Genomic DNA, 15,200 nt, shown 5'->3' with positions numbered 1-15,200 from the left:
AACATCTAGATTGCTTTTAACTTCTATGTGTGCGGTTGCAAGATTTCAACATATCTATTCAGAGTCATTTAGCGTACGTAGCCTTAACGTTGACTAAAATGGGATACTTTAAAATGCGTATCACTTGAATAGATGTTGGATTTTCCTCTGGTAAGAATTGACAGACCCTGGAAAGGTTATTTCTAAATATCTAAATCAGTAGGTACGACTGAAACATATACGCTTTCCTTCTTTAGGCGAGACCGAATCAATACTCACATACTGGCATTTTGGTCTGAAATAGTCGCAATGACCAAATTGATGTAGTATACACGCAGCCGAGGTCCTGAGTAATGCACCCCAGTTCAATGCACTTGGAGCAAAGGTGTCTTAGAAGAGCCATTACTCTCAAACCTTTCAAACATTGTGAAGTGCAGGTGCCGCAGTTCCATCTGGACTTTACTGCACTCAGTACATTGACCTAGACCTTTTTATACCCTCCCCTCGGTATGTATCACCCCATGTATTATGGCGATTGGTCAATCACGTCAATAGAAGATTGTACCAATTGAAATCTAATTTGTTCAAATTATTAGAAAGATTGCAAGATTTTCACTCGAGATGATGTACTGATAAAAATGCAAAGCTATGCGTAAACGGCGTATTCTCATCCATTTTTTAAAACTAATCTTGATATTAAACTTCAACCGAATGACCCTTTTAATAGGTTGATTAAAATTGCAAAGTAATGGGTTTTAGAAGGAAATACGTGGTCACCAAAGCTTTTACATGGCGTCAGAAAGTCGGAAGTCGTAAAATTGCCGTCGGCAAGAAGACTACGAGATGAGGAAATAAATGAAGGTACGCAGTATGCACAACCTGCAAATGACCTGATCTAATGGAATTCAGTCATTTCAGTCGATTTAGTTCAGTTAAAATATGCATATATACTAGTAAGAAAGACAGAGAGAAAGAAAGGTATAGGACTGGTGTAAAATCCTTCCAATGTCTTTTACAAGAAAAGCTTTTTCCTCCTTTACGTGTTAAAAAGATTTATTGAATCATTCATCCATCATGTTACATTTTATCACTTTTCCGTCAATGTAGGCAACGTATGCTTTGATAAAGCCCACGGGACCGGTTGACATGTTGTGATACAACTGACGAAAGAGACAGTATGGATATGATATTCTAAGCTGCAAATACATGTCTAAAGTAGACGGGCATACGGTGTTTTTTTTTTTGCATTGTGCAGTGAATGACGAATTTTTCTACTGTAAGGAATACGCTGTATTGGCATTGATGCACTGCCGTCGAAGTTGCCAACACGACCAACGCTGACCTGTGTCTCGTTTCCGACTGGTTCCTCGACTGGGGATTGCAATTACGCCCTGACAAATGCAAGGTTATGTGCATCAAGGCTCTTCAGAGCAAAGTAAAATTGCCCCCCATTTACATAGCAGGAGAGCTTGTTGAGGTGACCTGCTATACACATCTGGGAATCACAATTCACTATTCTCTGCGTTGGAAGGAACACGTAGAAACTGTCTCCAGCAAGTCGAAGAAAGTGCTAGGTTTGCTAAGCAAACTCCAACGTAAGCTACCTCGTGAAGCCATGGAGATTGCCTACATCACTCTTGTTCACACGGAGCTAGAATATGCTTCGATCCTCCTTAGTAACATTAGCACCACTGCGAGCAAGTCTCTTGAGCAAGTACAGTACCACGCGGGACGCCTTGTCTCAGGTGCGATGGTACGCACGCCTCAAGGTAAACTCCAGGAAGAACTAGAGTGGGATAGTCTCGCGGTCAGAAGAGACTACAACAGACTGGTGATCATGCATAAACTAGTATCAGGTTCTTTGCCGTCTCATTTCGAGCTGTTGATTCCCACTACTAGAGACAGTCAAATACCACTGAATCTTCGCCTACGGAACGACACACACCTGCATGCTCCCTACTCCAGAACAAATACCTACAAGAACAGCTTCGTTTCATATACTACACGTCTATGGAATAGCCTTCCAAAGGAAGTGAAGGAAGCCGTATCCTCCAATCAGTTCAAGCAGAAGTGTCGAGCCCACATGTTGTCACCTCGTCATTACCAGAAGTTCCACAGGCTTGGTGACCGCCGCAGTAACACTCTTGCGACCAGACTCCGTCTTGGCTGGTGTCAGCTCAACTCCACGTTGGCCAAGTTCAACCTTACCTCCCGGAGATGTGCCTGTGGTGCGACATCTGAGACAGTCACACACTTCCTTCTTCACTGTCCCCTGCACGCAGTGGCACGACAATCACTAGCTACAGAAGTGTATCACCTCTTGGAACGACCCCTTTCCACCAACCTCCTCCTCAACGGGTCTCCAGACAATGACACTACCTTAAACAAAAGGCTCTCAGACTCCTTGCACACTTATATCATCTCAACCAACCGATTCTAGGTACAGTTAGTCCATGGACAGAATTGAAATCGTTCTTAACTAAATTAGACAACTCCAAGTATTTTTCGAATCATCAATTTTTTCTATGCACGTTTGTTGACACTTCCAGCCGTTCCTCCTAGCTTGTGTTGGCTAAACATGTCTAGTGTTGTGAGACAGTCTTGAAACATCTTACACCTATATCCTGAACTCTGATCTCCGAACAAATTTACGTACACATCTTTCTGATTCAATTATTATAGTCTGTATTTAAGTATTTTAAGGACATTTATTGATGTATAACTGAGTTGTATGACCAATTTTAATGTTAAGTTAAACAGTATCATAACTTAGTTAAGTGTAATTTTCTATTTATACATTTTTGTTTTTGTCCCTGTAAATGTTGGCTCTCGAAATCAGCCATGCTGCCTGAGAGACTGTGTAGTGTCTTGTTACACTTGCAAATAAAAAGAATGAATAAATGATGCTTTAACCTAACGTGTCATCCTGTGCTCGTTTTTTTTTTCGTTAGCTACATTGGCTGTCCTTTGGAATTACCAGATGTGTAGTTCTAGGGGAATATATATATCTATACGTATTCATTTATGTAACATATAGGCCGTGACTTAAAATGGGTGCTTGAGACCGGGTGATATTTCCGGTTTTCGCACGGGATTCTAGTACTTATATCAAACGGGCTTCCATGAAATTATTCGAACGCATTTCGCGTGCCCTAAGTGCATGGCTGTCGAAAACTTGAATACCGGATTCGGTAGTTGAAATTTATTATGATGCAATTTTCGGTTCGAGAACGAACATTTTTCTCGACATTTTGCATCTTTTTTTTTCATTTTGGGGTAGGAGTGACTATGATGAAAAGAATACAACAAGCGGTGTATTCCGCACCACCCTTTGTCCCAGCCCTCCTGCGGGTCTGATCTTCATTCGGCCTTGTGCTTCGACCGATTCTAGGTCGTGCCTGCACCTCGGGTGACACGGACTGCACCGCCTTTCATTCAATATGCACATTACTGCAAACTAAACGATCAACATTAACAAATAACAATTGGTGATGTTCAAGACCGTTACATCTTCGTGTAGATGGTCACTAACCTATCAGTACTCTATAACCCCAATGACCAAAAGAACAACATGGGCGATACCAAGATGGTCAACAAAATTGACTAACGCGTGTTCAAAGCTTAGAAAAACAAAGAAATCACTTTTCCGTCCAGCTTTGGCCCGACATTTTGACCGGTTCAGAACTCTACAACCCCCAAAAACATATGAAAATTATAGGCTACACACGTTTATCAACATATCAATATGATCGACCGACGAAGATTAAAGGCTAGCAAAACAAATAGGTATACCATTTCTTCATGACGTTGGCTTGACTATGTGACCAATACAGACAGTACTCTACAGCCTTAATAATAACCAAAAGCTAATAGGCGACACAATCTGATCAACATAATCGACCGACAAAGATCAAAGCTTTGCAAAACAAATAGGTCCATTATTTCTTCCCATTTCTGGCTCGGCTTTTTGACTGGTCAGTAATCTCCAAACCAATAAACATAGGAAGCGCGTAAGAGCCACGCAACCTGATCAAAATAATCGACCGACGAAGATCAAAGCTAACCAAAACAATGACGTCCACTTTGCTTCTCCATCTTTGGCTTGAATTTCCTGAACAGTCAATACCCTTCAGCCCCAACACTACCAAAAATTGTTTTTCTTATTTTTCTTGTTTTTCCTTCTACAAAGAAAATGTTTCTGTCAGCAAGAATATTATTCTGTATACAAGAATCCCAGTATTAAGCACAAACAAGAATCCCTCTTTTAAGCACAAACAAGAATTGCATCGAAGAATTCATTTCTTAAGTTAACTTAAACCAAGAAAGTTTAAGAAAATATTTCTAGTGGAATCAAATTTTCAAGAAAAAATAACTTATGGGAAGAATCTGTAAGAATTCAAATTTGACGAAACAAGAAACAAATCTTATATAAATAAGCCAGAGAAAGCAAATTTTTCTTATTTTTCTAGAAAACTCTTATTGGAAAAGAGCATGCTAGAAATATTTCCATGAACTTTCTTGGTTGAAGTTAACTGAAGAAAAAAATTATGTGACTGTGTAAGAATTGACATAGACAAGAATTCCCAGAAGTTTTCTTGAATTTTCTTGTTTTTCCTTTGTATGAGACAATCTTTCTCAACATAAGAAATCAAGAAAATAAGAGAAAAATAACACAATTTTTTTTTTTTGGTAGTGAATGATTATAAGAAAAATATTGGCTCCAAAACCTGATCAACATTATCGACCGAAGAAGATCAAAGCTTAGCACAACAAATAGGTCCACTGTCTCTTACTATTTGTTTGTTCAGGCTTTTGATCGGTCAGTACTTAACAACCCCAATGAACATTTGAAGCACCTAGGCAACACGAAATAAGCGTTCGAACCTCAGACAGAGGACGAATCATGCCGGGTTTTTTTCGTTTGCCGGAAGTACCATGAGGCTTCACCACGACTCGCGTGTTTAGCCAGCAAAGCGGGTCACCTCTACTATTATCGACCACTGTATTGGGTTCTTTTACGTTCTGATGTTTGACGCTTGAGGCTAACACCTTAAACTCCCTTATACACGGGGCCTTCAGGCTACACAGGCATGATAGACCGACGAAAATCAAAGCTTAGCCAAACACATGGGTGCACCATTTTTCCCCATTTTGGCTCGAATTTCTGACCTAAGGACCGTGACAAAAATCGATCCCTCGTGTTTGTGTTTAATGGAATAAAACATTATGGATGGTCTTGACGTGCGCTCGTAATCCTCACAGCGTTCAGTCGTTAAGTGGAGGCGACTTATCTTCGAGAAACACGCAGGAAGGATTACTGATTATTAAGAAGTCTTAAACTGTGATTCCCTTCAAAGAGTTCTTCAAAGAACCATTGAAGTGTACCAAAGACTTTGATGTGTCAGAGCATGTTCATCATTTTACGTTGATAATAGAGTTCCATTATAAATGGAAAAGTTATGCTTGTAAATGACTTCAGGCCTAGATGATCACCAGGTATAGTGGAAGGTGTAGGGAAGTGAATGTAATCACTAGGCCCCCGAAATAGCCCTCGTATCTTTGTGTGTAATTAGCGTTGTATGTCCATTAACGTTCCTCCATTTTTCACGGTTCTGTAGACATTTAACGTCCTCAAGGCGAAGACGCATCTGCTGAAAAAGAGGAATATTAGTTTGCAGAGTCCTGCTTAAGGGCTATATGTAACGTGTATGTAAAGCATAGGAAAGAGAATGTTGTTCTGTTAGCCCATTTCAGGGTAAACAGCTGGCTAGGGAAATAAAAGTTTCCATATATCTGTCATCTGAGTGATAAAATTAATACCATAATTCTTATATCTTAAACTTTGTAAGAAGATAAGGGCTTTGAACTGTTAATGTAAGAAAGTGTTGTAAACTTTGTACTTCTTTGTTCAGTTTATCAACATACTCGTGCTTGTGCAACGTATACCTGCATAATCACAATGTGATGTTGAAAATACCAGCACTTGATGAATTTTAGTTTTACATCGTATTTTCATTCCAATCTTGTCTGCCGAAGGGCCTAGGTTTGTGTTTTAAGGACCGTAACTGGAAACGCAACGCTGTCTTAACGCTCACTACAACGAGAACATTTTATTTTGATCTTCCTCATTTTTTGGTCCTCAAGCGACATTAACACCAATTTGATTTCAAATAAAGATATAGCTCAGTATGTTGATTAACAATTTATATGTATTAGACAATAGAAATACTTTACATTTGAACAGCATTATTTCATAATTCTTGGTTATTCTTACCACCCATTCTGCCAAGATGGCGACCTTGCCGAAATCTCTATGCGACCTAAATTGACTAGCTTTCAACGGATTTCTTAGAAACGGAACAAATAATTCACGTTTGTGCGCTTTGAATTGTTTTTAGTCATTCTTCTGAATTTTGTTTGATATTCAAATAATGGAATCAAGGTTTACACAAATCCTGCTTTGGTCGCAGCGAGGCCGCAGTCAGAGCGCCGTTAAGTGGAAAAGGGGCCTTAACAATACAATATATAATGTGACAATACGTTACGTTTAAGACTGTTTTGTTGTCAGTGACAATGAGGTAACAGCTACTTATCGAAACGTCAGCTTCTGTTATACATACCATTATGAGTAAAGACCTGTGTTATTCAGTCATCAACCATGGTATGTATAATTTTTTTTCATTTCTAGATATTTTTTTAAACTTACAATCTTAGATGTTTTTCAATTCGTAAAAATATACATTCCTTTTTTGAAGCACTTGTAATACAAGGCTTTGCATTACAAGCTAGAAAATATTCAACGCAGATTTGCATAGGTACCTATGCATCACTTTAACATTTCTTAAGAGATCTTTTTTCTTGAAAACGTTGCCTTTCTTCTTCCTCAGTCCTTTGCAAAGCCACTTGGTAATGGCAAGCATGCATATCACGAACACTCATCATTCAAACATTGGGTGCTGATCGAGCACCAGCATTTTGTCCTTTCTAGGGTCAAGTCTTAAAGGTCTGAGTCATAATCGTATATAGTATCACCATGAAACATGTTTCTCCAATATGCAACAAGGCAATTTACGAGGAACGCGCTGGTTAAAGATCACAAAAAAGATAATATTCAGCATGTTTGCCGTACCTATGTTTTATTTTTGTTCGCTATCGGAGCGTTTACACATTTATTATCTTGTTCATTCTGCACTCGATACATATGGCCTTGAAAAAAATGTAGTGTTTCTGGTTGCCAAAACTACTTTAGAAAAACATCTAAAATATGTTTCGGTCGGCCGATCACGAGGGGCAAACATTTTTAATCGGTCATCTGTTTTCTTGTATTTCACACGGTTGACATATTGGGTTTTTGAATAGTCAATATTCAAACGATTATTCAACGTTAGTTTGTACATAATTGCTTAGTTTGCTGATAGTCTTGTGCGTGTACAACGTATATCTGCAAAATTGCATTATATGATTTTGAAAATACCAGACAATGTGCCTGGTGAACTTCAGTTTTGAATTACTAAATGTCGGCAAAAAATAAAAGAAATTAGAAAAGAGAGAATCCCTGATTTAAAGGACCGAAATTAGAAACACACTATTTTTTTCCTAGGCCTTGTGGTCACACGGCCTTGTTTAACGCGGTCTAGCCACATCCATCAGCGTCCGGCGGTCATTACAAGCTGCCGGCTGGACCGATAAGGTGAGCCTTATCTATTATAAACAATTGCCTCCCGCGAGACCGTCAATACTAGATACCTTACCTCAACTGCTAACCCCTTGAGATATTAGTACTACTAGTTTATTCCGTGCATAGTAGACTCCAGCCTCCCAGGCAACCATTGGTAGCCTAAATTGTGCTCAAGTTTACAGTAACGATATTGCAACCATGTACTTTATTGCAGTGCCTTACAGTTTCATGTAACTTACTTAGTAACACATTTCATTACAGTTTTAAAGTTTAAGTTCAATTAGAATATTACGCGTTGTACATTATTGATTAGAATATTTCAAGATATCATGAGAAAACACGAGATGAATTGGTCTCTTGGTTGTGTCTGTCCAACTCAATAGTTTAGCGGCGCAAGTAACAGAAGAAGAATGAATTCCGAGAAAGACAAACGATTGGGGATTGAATAGAGCAATCGATTGGACCTCCACACGATGGCAGGTGCATAAATTTGAATAAGAAAAACGGTCTCAAAGGAGGAATGTCAATACATTATAAATTTAGAAATGTTCGCGGTGGTTTTATGTTCGTGGTTTTCGTGGTGAACTCTTCACCGTGAACTTAAAACCAGCACAAAAAGCGGTTCAATTGTGTTTTTGTAACGTTGTTATTGTTTCAAACGCCAATTCAAAACTACCACAAACACTCCGTTTTCTCCCTACCGCAAAATAAGATCCCCGTAAACATCTCTGTATCTAAAGTACTTGGATATACAATGTATAAATGCATTGATTCAGAGACTTGTAATTAGACTTAAACCTACATGAGGACTTAGCAATTGTTTTTTAAAAGTTGGCAAGCAACAATATTTTTTTGTTTAGTTATAGAAAAAGGACAGAGACACATCGCATGTAAAAAATTGCAACAATAATCACTGTCATCGGAGCTACATGTTCGATCAGTAGACCTGTCTATGTTTGGATGCTATCGAAACACAAACGTTAAGAAGAACCCTATTTCATATCAAGCATCTTTCTAGCTGAATTAAGATCCTCTATCTTTCTAATGTTTATGCATCCTGTTTAAACAGTGTGTCCGCGAAGGGAAACAAACTGAGATTTTATGAACGTTGCTTAAACTCAATTGGGATATAATGATAAAGAATTGACTAAAATATATCATATACTTTATCAACAGCAACTTATAATCCGAATGTTTTAGACTTAGAAAAGTGCACAGATATGGTGAATTGTGCTTGCCTTGGATAAATAAGGAATGATTAGAATCTAGAAAGAAAAGCACTGAAAATACAAAGATAGAGAATATCATTTTTACCGTCAATGTCGATTGACATGGAAATACCCAGGATTTCCACATTGCACTATAATAGCTCGTTGACGGCAATATTTCACATACATCTTAAGACATATCTAGCCACGCGGGGTTGTGAAATTCATTCCATTTGCAACATGAAAGGCAATCTCGCCGACCTCGATACGAGTGACCTCACTTTCGGGTGTCATTTGAGATAGAAGTTGAAATTGGACTCCACCCACTGATGCACACGAGGGCGATGTCGTTTATAGGAGTAGTTTGGCAACACCAAACTACCCAGGTAATGCATGCGTGTACATCATCTCTCAAACCCCATCCATGCACAATATTATCAACATAAATTGCTCAATATGATGGTCGCTTATTATTTCAATCGTACCGAAAGTGGTCCTAAAATCCATTCTACTCTCTAGAATTAACGATTTCTCTGCTTGGGTGTCCATTATGTGATTTCTAACGGTAGAAATGATAAACTAATTGCAACGAAAACTGGTCTAAAAGATTACAATTTTTTCATGATATAATGATAGGGGAAATACTAGCGAAATACCGACAAAGATGGCCATTTCTAGCAGTAGTAGTTTGAAGAAAGAGATCAAATATTTTAAGGAAAGAAATTAAATATTTCCGCATACGGAGAAAACGAATAATCATAATAAAGCGAATATAGATTGCGCAAACTGTTATCATAGAGATGGTATTGGCTGTGACAGTAATATATGACAAATCAATACACGGTTCAAGATAGGGATTGAAGTTCTAGAACCTTCGGGGCTCCTTGCAAACATTGTCAGATAAAAGAAAACGCGGTATGTTTTTAAATGCAACATTACTAATTCACAAAATACACTAGTTAAAACATACTGCAGCGTTTTTGACACATTGATTTTAACAAGGTAAGACAGTGGTTAAAGCGATATATTAAACTCCAGTTACACAAATCTAAACATGGCTCCCGATTATCAGCAAGCTCAGGTCGGCGGTTGCTCGGTTGCACACCATTTTTAGATGAAGAGTCAAATTTGACTCCCAAACACACCCTTACCGCTACAGTCTTACTCCAACACACCAGCCTACCACCAGGCAACTACCAGTCATCCCATTCCAGACCCCCCGTCCACAGCCGACGAAAATAAAACCATTCCAACCACCGCCGAACTAGCCCCCGAACCGCTCCAGACAATAGCTAGGAGAAGGTCGGGAGGCCATTTTTGGCTATGTGTAATTGGAGCTTTAGTGGTGTCTTAAACAGAGCGATTGGATAGAGTCTTACCTTCGCGAAGAACCGATGAAGTGCGAGTGTTCCTCCTCCGGCTATCCTGGACACAATGCACGTCGTTGGTTTAGATACGGTTTGTAATTGCGGTGTAAAACGCCCCGTAAGACGCAGCTGTTTTAAAAATAGATAACCGTTAGTGCGAGATGTAATCCTTTCCTTGGAGTTACCGAAAACCCAATTCGTTCATAACGTAGCAAGGTTGCAGCTGCGTTCGAGTAATGGACAACTACGTGTTCTGAATTGATCCGTAGTTTGACGTACTACATTGTTAAAAGGAGCTATGGCCTTTAAGTATTACTGGTTCGTTATTTGCAAGCCATGGCTAATTCGTTACCGACTACACTCACTGCGAAACCCATACAGAGCTACAGTTATGCAGTCCCACATTTGAAATACAAAATGAGATGCATTATACCCTTATAAGGTATGTAATAGTTCTCACAAAAATGTCAACTACCACTTTTGATTAATGATGCAGCCTTCGAGGGTAAAAATGACTTTATGTTATAAAATAGACAGGTAATAAAATTGAAAGGATACAGTACCGTTAGCAGGTATCTCGTCGATGAGTTTAGCGGTAGCTCCGACAGTTCAACCGTATAGTTTACCAGTAAGTAACTCAATGAAACAGGAGACTGACAAGCGCCCTGCTGCATAAACTGCACAATATATTCTCTCCAAGTGCTTTGCGGGAAGTCACATGTTCGCGGTAAGCATTGAAGTTCCGTCTGGCCGCACTCAGGATATTTCCATCCACATTGGGGATGACTGATCGTCCGTATTACAAAGCGAAATGAAGCGTCATGTGGAAGTCTCTGAAAATGAGCAAGAAGTTGACTGGTAGATAAAGATGAATCGGGACAAGATTTCTAAGCCGTGAAGGGTAGAAGTAGGTTATCCGTACGTTCCACCGCGCACGATACGAGAAAATCCAGTTTCATATCTACACGGTTCAATCAAAAAAGGCTTCTCTAGATGGTAGTTGTGGCAGAGGGAGCTATACGTCACTGACATAGCCTGACAATTGAAAGCCACCAACTCATCCTTAATTAGGAGATCCTCTTATGATGATTATGTGAGCTAAACATGTGTTACTATTAGTGCCATTAAGAGTTTCAACGCAATAGTTAGAATATCTATGTTAAGTATTTTAATATTGAGGGACACAAAATTTTCTAATTCTCCTTGGCAAATGAATCTTAATAAATAAATCATATGATGAGTCAAACGAGTAGTAGAGGGTATTCACGCTTCTTGAGATTTCCTGATAATCTTCAATCGTGTTTTGACCAAGATAAAGCTGTGTTAACTTGGATAAACATAATACACAGCATCAAACTGGAAAGCAGGCCGTAATTAAAGCACAACAATTTTGCTTCTTGATAACTTTGTAATTTCAATACAAGTAACACATTGCTTTTGCAAGGTAAAATCAAGACAAGTCATAGCCTTAATTTTAACACTCCAGCTGCTTTCTTAAGCATTAAAGCGAGAGCATGACTTAGACTTTTGCATACTATCTATCGAAGCCTGGAGGCTTTTGGTTTGAAGACTCAACGATTAACCCCATCGGTGGGTACCTGTTAACGAACTGCACTCATATGTATGATGTGACAGTCTGCTATTGAATATTTGACTACCAGCGCTACTTTATAAAGATATATTACCGCTTTCAGCAATAGACATATCTGTAATACAGAACTTGTAGCGCAGACGCCCAAAAGCTGCCGCCATTGGTAAAATACATGAAACAGTTTTCTTTAACGTTTGGCCAAAACAAGTAAATTTGGTGGATGTTATCATCTGCACACTTCAAATTTAATGCGGGAGGGCGAAAAAACAAACTGGGTTTGATAATATATAATGCCTAAATTTTCATAAATACACTATAAAATGTGTAGCGCTAGCAAGAATCGAAGTGACAAAACATGGCATCACAGCTCAAAAGTCCTTTTTTCCAGTATCCGAAAAGTAAACAAAATGGCACCGATGTAGTAGACTAATATCATTTCTACAGCTACACCACTTGCTACCTTACTAGTGTCATTTTTAGAAGCACAAGCAATGCTTTGAATATTAGGAACACCTTCCCATTTTTCAAAACTTCAATGCCACATTAACTATATCTAAAAGGGAACACATTTTTTTTCACAATCAGGCAGAAAAAAAACCGAGCGTGCTGATGTCTGCCATTAAATATACTTGCTGCAGCCTTAAGCTCTGATAGATGTGATGACCTTCAAGATGCATCGTTGAGTGCCATGTAATAAGATTGTAATTACCGAAGCACTATTTTGAATTGCAAACGAGCGTTGCGCTAATCCTACCGATGGTCCGACAAGCATCAGTAAGAAGTTGTCCCGTGATGCCGTAATCCCTTCTATGTGATATCAATTCCTAAGAATCCTCGCCATACATTCGGATTCCATGGTTAATACCCATAGAGTGTTCGACGGGTTGGAGATTAGAGTGGCTCTCTGGTGATAGTGAGGAAATATCGACTTTAATCAAAGGTTTGTATAATCATTCAGCGGGTAAAAGTGAAATGGTAAAAGCTAAAAAGCACTGAGTTTCTTAATGCACAAACACCCTCAACACTGTTCGTTTGAACCCCAGTCGCCTATCGTCAACTAAAATTTGAACATTTTGTTTCGAAAAAGAAAAGAAAAACGTTTCGAAAAGCTTATCCAGTTTCGGTGTTTGCTATAAAACTATTAAATTTTCGATTTTATAATAGCCTTAAATGTTACGGCTGAAAATCATTTGTTGAAGCATATTTCAGGGTACAATTAAGGAATGGTTACTAAATATTATTTACGCGTTATTTTATAGACTGCAATAGTGATTTAGTGTATAGTGGGGTTGTGTGGCGTAACGACAGGGTGTTCGGCCCAGAACCAAGAGGTCTCGAGTTCGAATCCCCCTGACGCCACCGATGTTGTGCCCTTGGGAAAGGCACTTCACACGACTTTCCTCACTTCGCCCAGGTGTATAAAAAATGGTTATGTTGTTATCTGTACGTGGCACTGTTAATATAAGTTATCAAAACTTGAGTGCAGTGCCACGTCGTCCTTGTCTGTCAAAAACCGAAGTAAAAAAAATAGTGCTTTCTGACATATGTTTATAACGCATCAGAAGGAATATCCTGGAAAAGAAAGAAATATATCGAATGGAAAATCTCGCTCTAAGCACATCTTGACGCGGGTAGTTAGGATATTGATATGACACATTAAGCCCTAAAAGGCTTTTCTGTGTCGGAAAACGTGCCATATAGCACTTACAATCATTCACTGTCAAAACACGCACCACCCAGTCTTTCATGTTTTATTTCATATAAAGGGAGGCGTCCATCTTGTCGGTTTGGGGAAGAGATATGGCAATATAGAGGTTTGCCTTATTGATATATACCGTATATATAAATAGTAACATTCTATACCAAACTCAATAAAGTCAAATCCCACGTTTTTCTCGCGACTTAACATCTTTGATATGGGTAATACTTCCCGCGTCATACACCTGAGGTCCTTAAGTTCTTGAAGGAAACAGAAAGCAATATTTTGCGATCATATTTGTTGATTTTCTTGCCTTACATGGAAAAAGGAGGTATGTTTTTTCGCATGTTGTGTTTGTGTGTGTTTGCGCACATGTTTGGCGCATTAAAAAAGGTAAGAATTCCCATAGTGACAGGAAGTGAAATTCAGAGTTTGAAAAACAATTAATCAATCAACCACATGCGTCAACTCAAAGAGATTTAAGGTCATGTCAGTCTATGAAAGAGCCTACTAGATTATGTTAGTTATTGGCTTTGTCTGTCCGTCTATCTATATGTTTGTGTTTTCGCGGTAATATATATATATATATATATATATATATATATTCACATGCAAGTCACGTTCACAATAGAAACGTTCAATTGACACATTTAACGTTAATGGCCTTAAAAGCCCTATTTCATCCGAAAAAATTAATATAACTTGTTAGAATGTTTTGATATTTTGTTTGTGGGTAGGACATGTGGACCCCTGCGGTCAATGTCGAAATTGGCATCCTGTTGGCCGATCTAGGTACTGCAACCGAATTTTTTGTCGTTGTTGTTTATTTGGTCCCGGACATGCCGTGGTATTTTTGAGTAGCAATAAGGTAGACTCGCTCATTCAACGACAAATGTTACTCAAAAGATGATTTGCAAACAAAAGTCAGCTCACTAACATGCGCATTGATATATGAGCTGTCAAAAGATGACAACCAGATCCACTGGGACTGTATAGTGAATAAACGCCGACGGGTTGATAATCACTACGCACTCTGTTGACGTCAGCAATTCTCTACGGACATCAAACCTACTAGATAAAGTGTGAACTCCGACTTCTTATCAAACGTGGAAGCTGCATTTTATGCATGATATATGAGTTATTTGATTTTGAAATACACTAAAATGCACATTTCAATATAACATTTATCCTTTTGTTTGATTGACATGTTATAATATATGCATGTAACAAAAATTTCTTTTATATATCATCTTTCTAATGCCATAACATAGGTTAAGATATTGTAAATCCTGCCTGTGTGGGTTTCAACGCCGATGGTAGAAATTTATCTTAGACCACGATTGGTAATCAAGAAACATGTACCTATCAAAGATCATGTGAACAATATCCTCTCAATCACTCTTACCTTTTTGCAAACACAGCATTATCAAAAGCCATGCTAACTACATTATACCAGTGGACCAAAATAGATTGACAAGATGTCCCTGTAGCTCAAGCAGTCTCACTGCTAAGATAGTTGTTTCAATTTAGTTGGTCACAGGGGGGCCATGGTTCAAATCCGGGATGTCATCCTGGTTGAAGCTGCATTTGTCTTTTGAAATAGGCGTATAAATTCGGGTTCCTCGCAGCTCGATCGAAGATGTATCTCGACCAAGTTAAAAGGCACTATAACAGTCTC

Source organism: Branchiostoma lanceolatum, chromosome 19 (assembly GCF_035083965.1).
Source record: "Branchiostoma lanceolatum isolate klBraLanc5 chromosome 19, klBraLanc5.hap2, whole genome shotgun sequence".
NCBI classification, from domain to species: Eukaryota; Metazoa; Chordata; class Leptocardii; order Amphioxiformes; family Branchiostomatidae; genus Branchiostoma; species Branchiostoma lanceolatum.
This window is presented reverse-complemented; position numbering follows the sequence as displayed.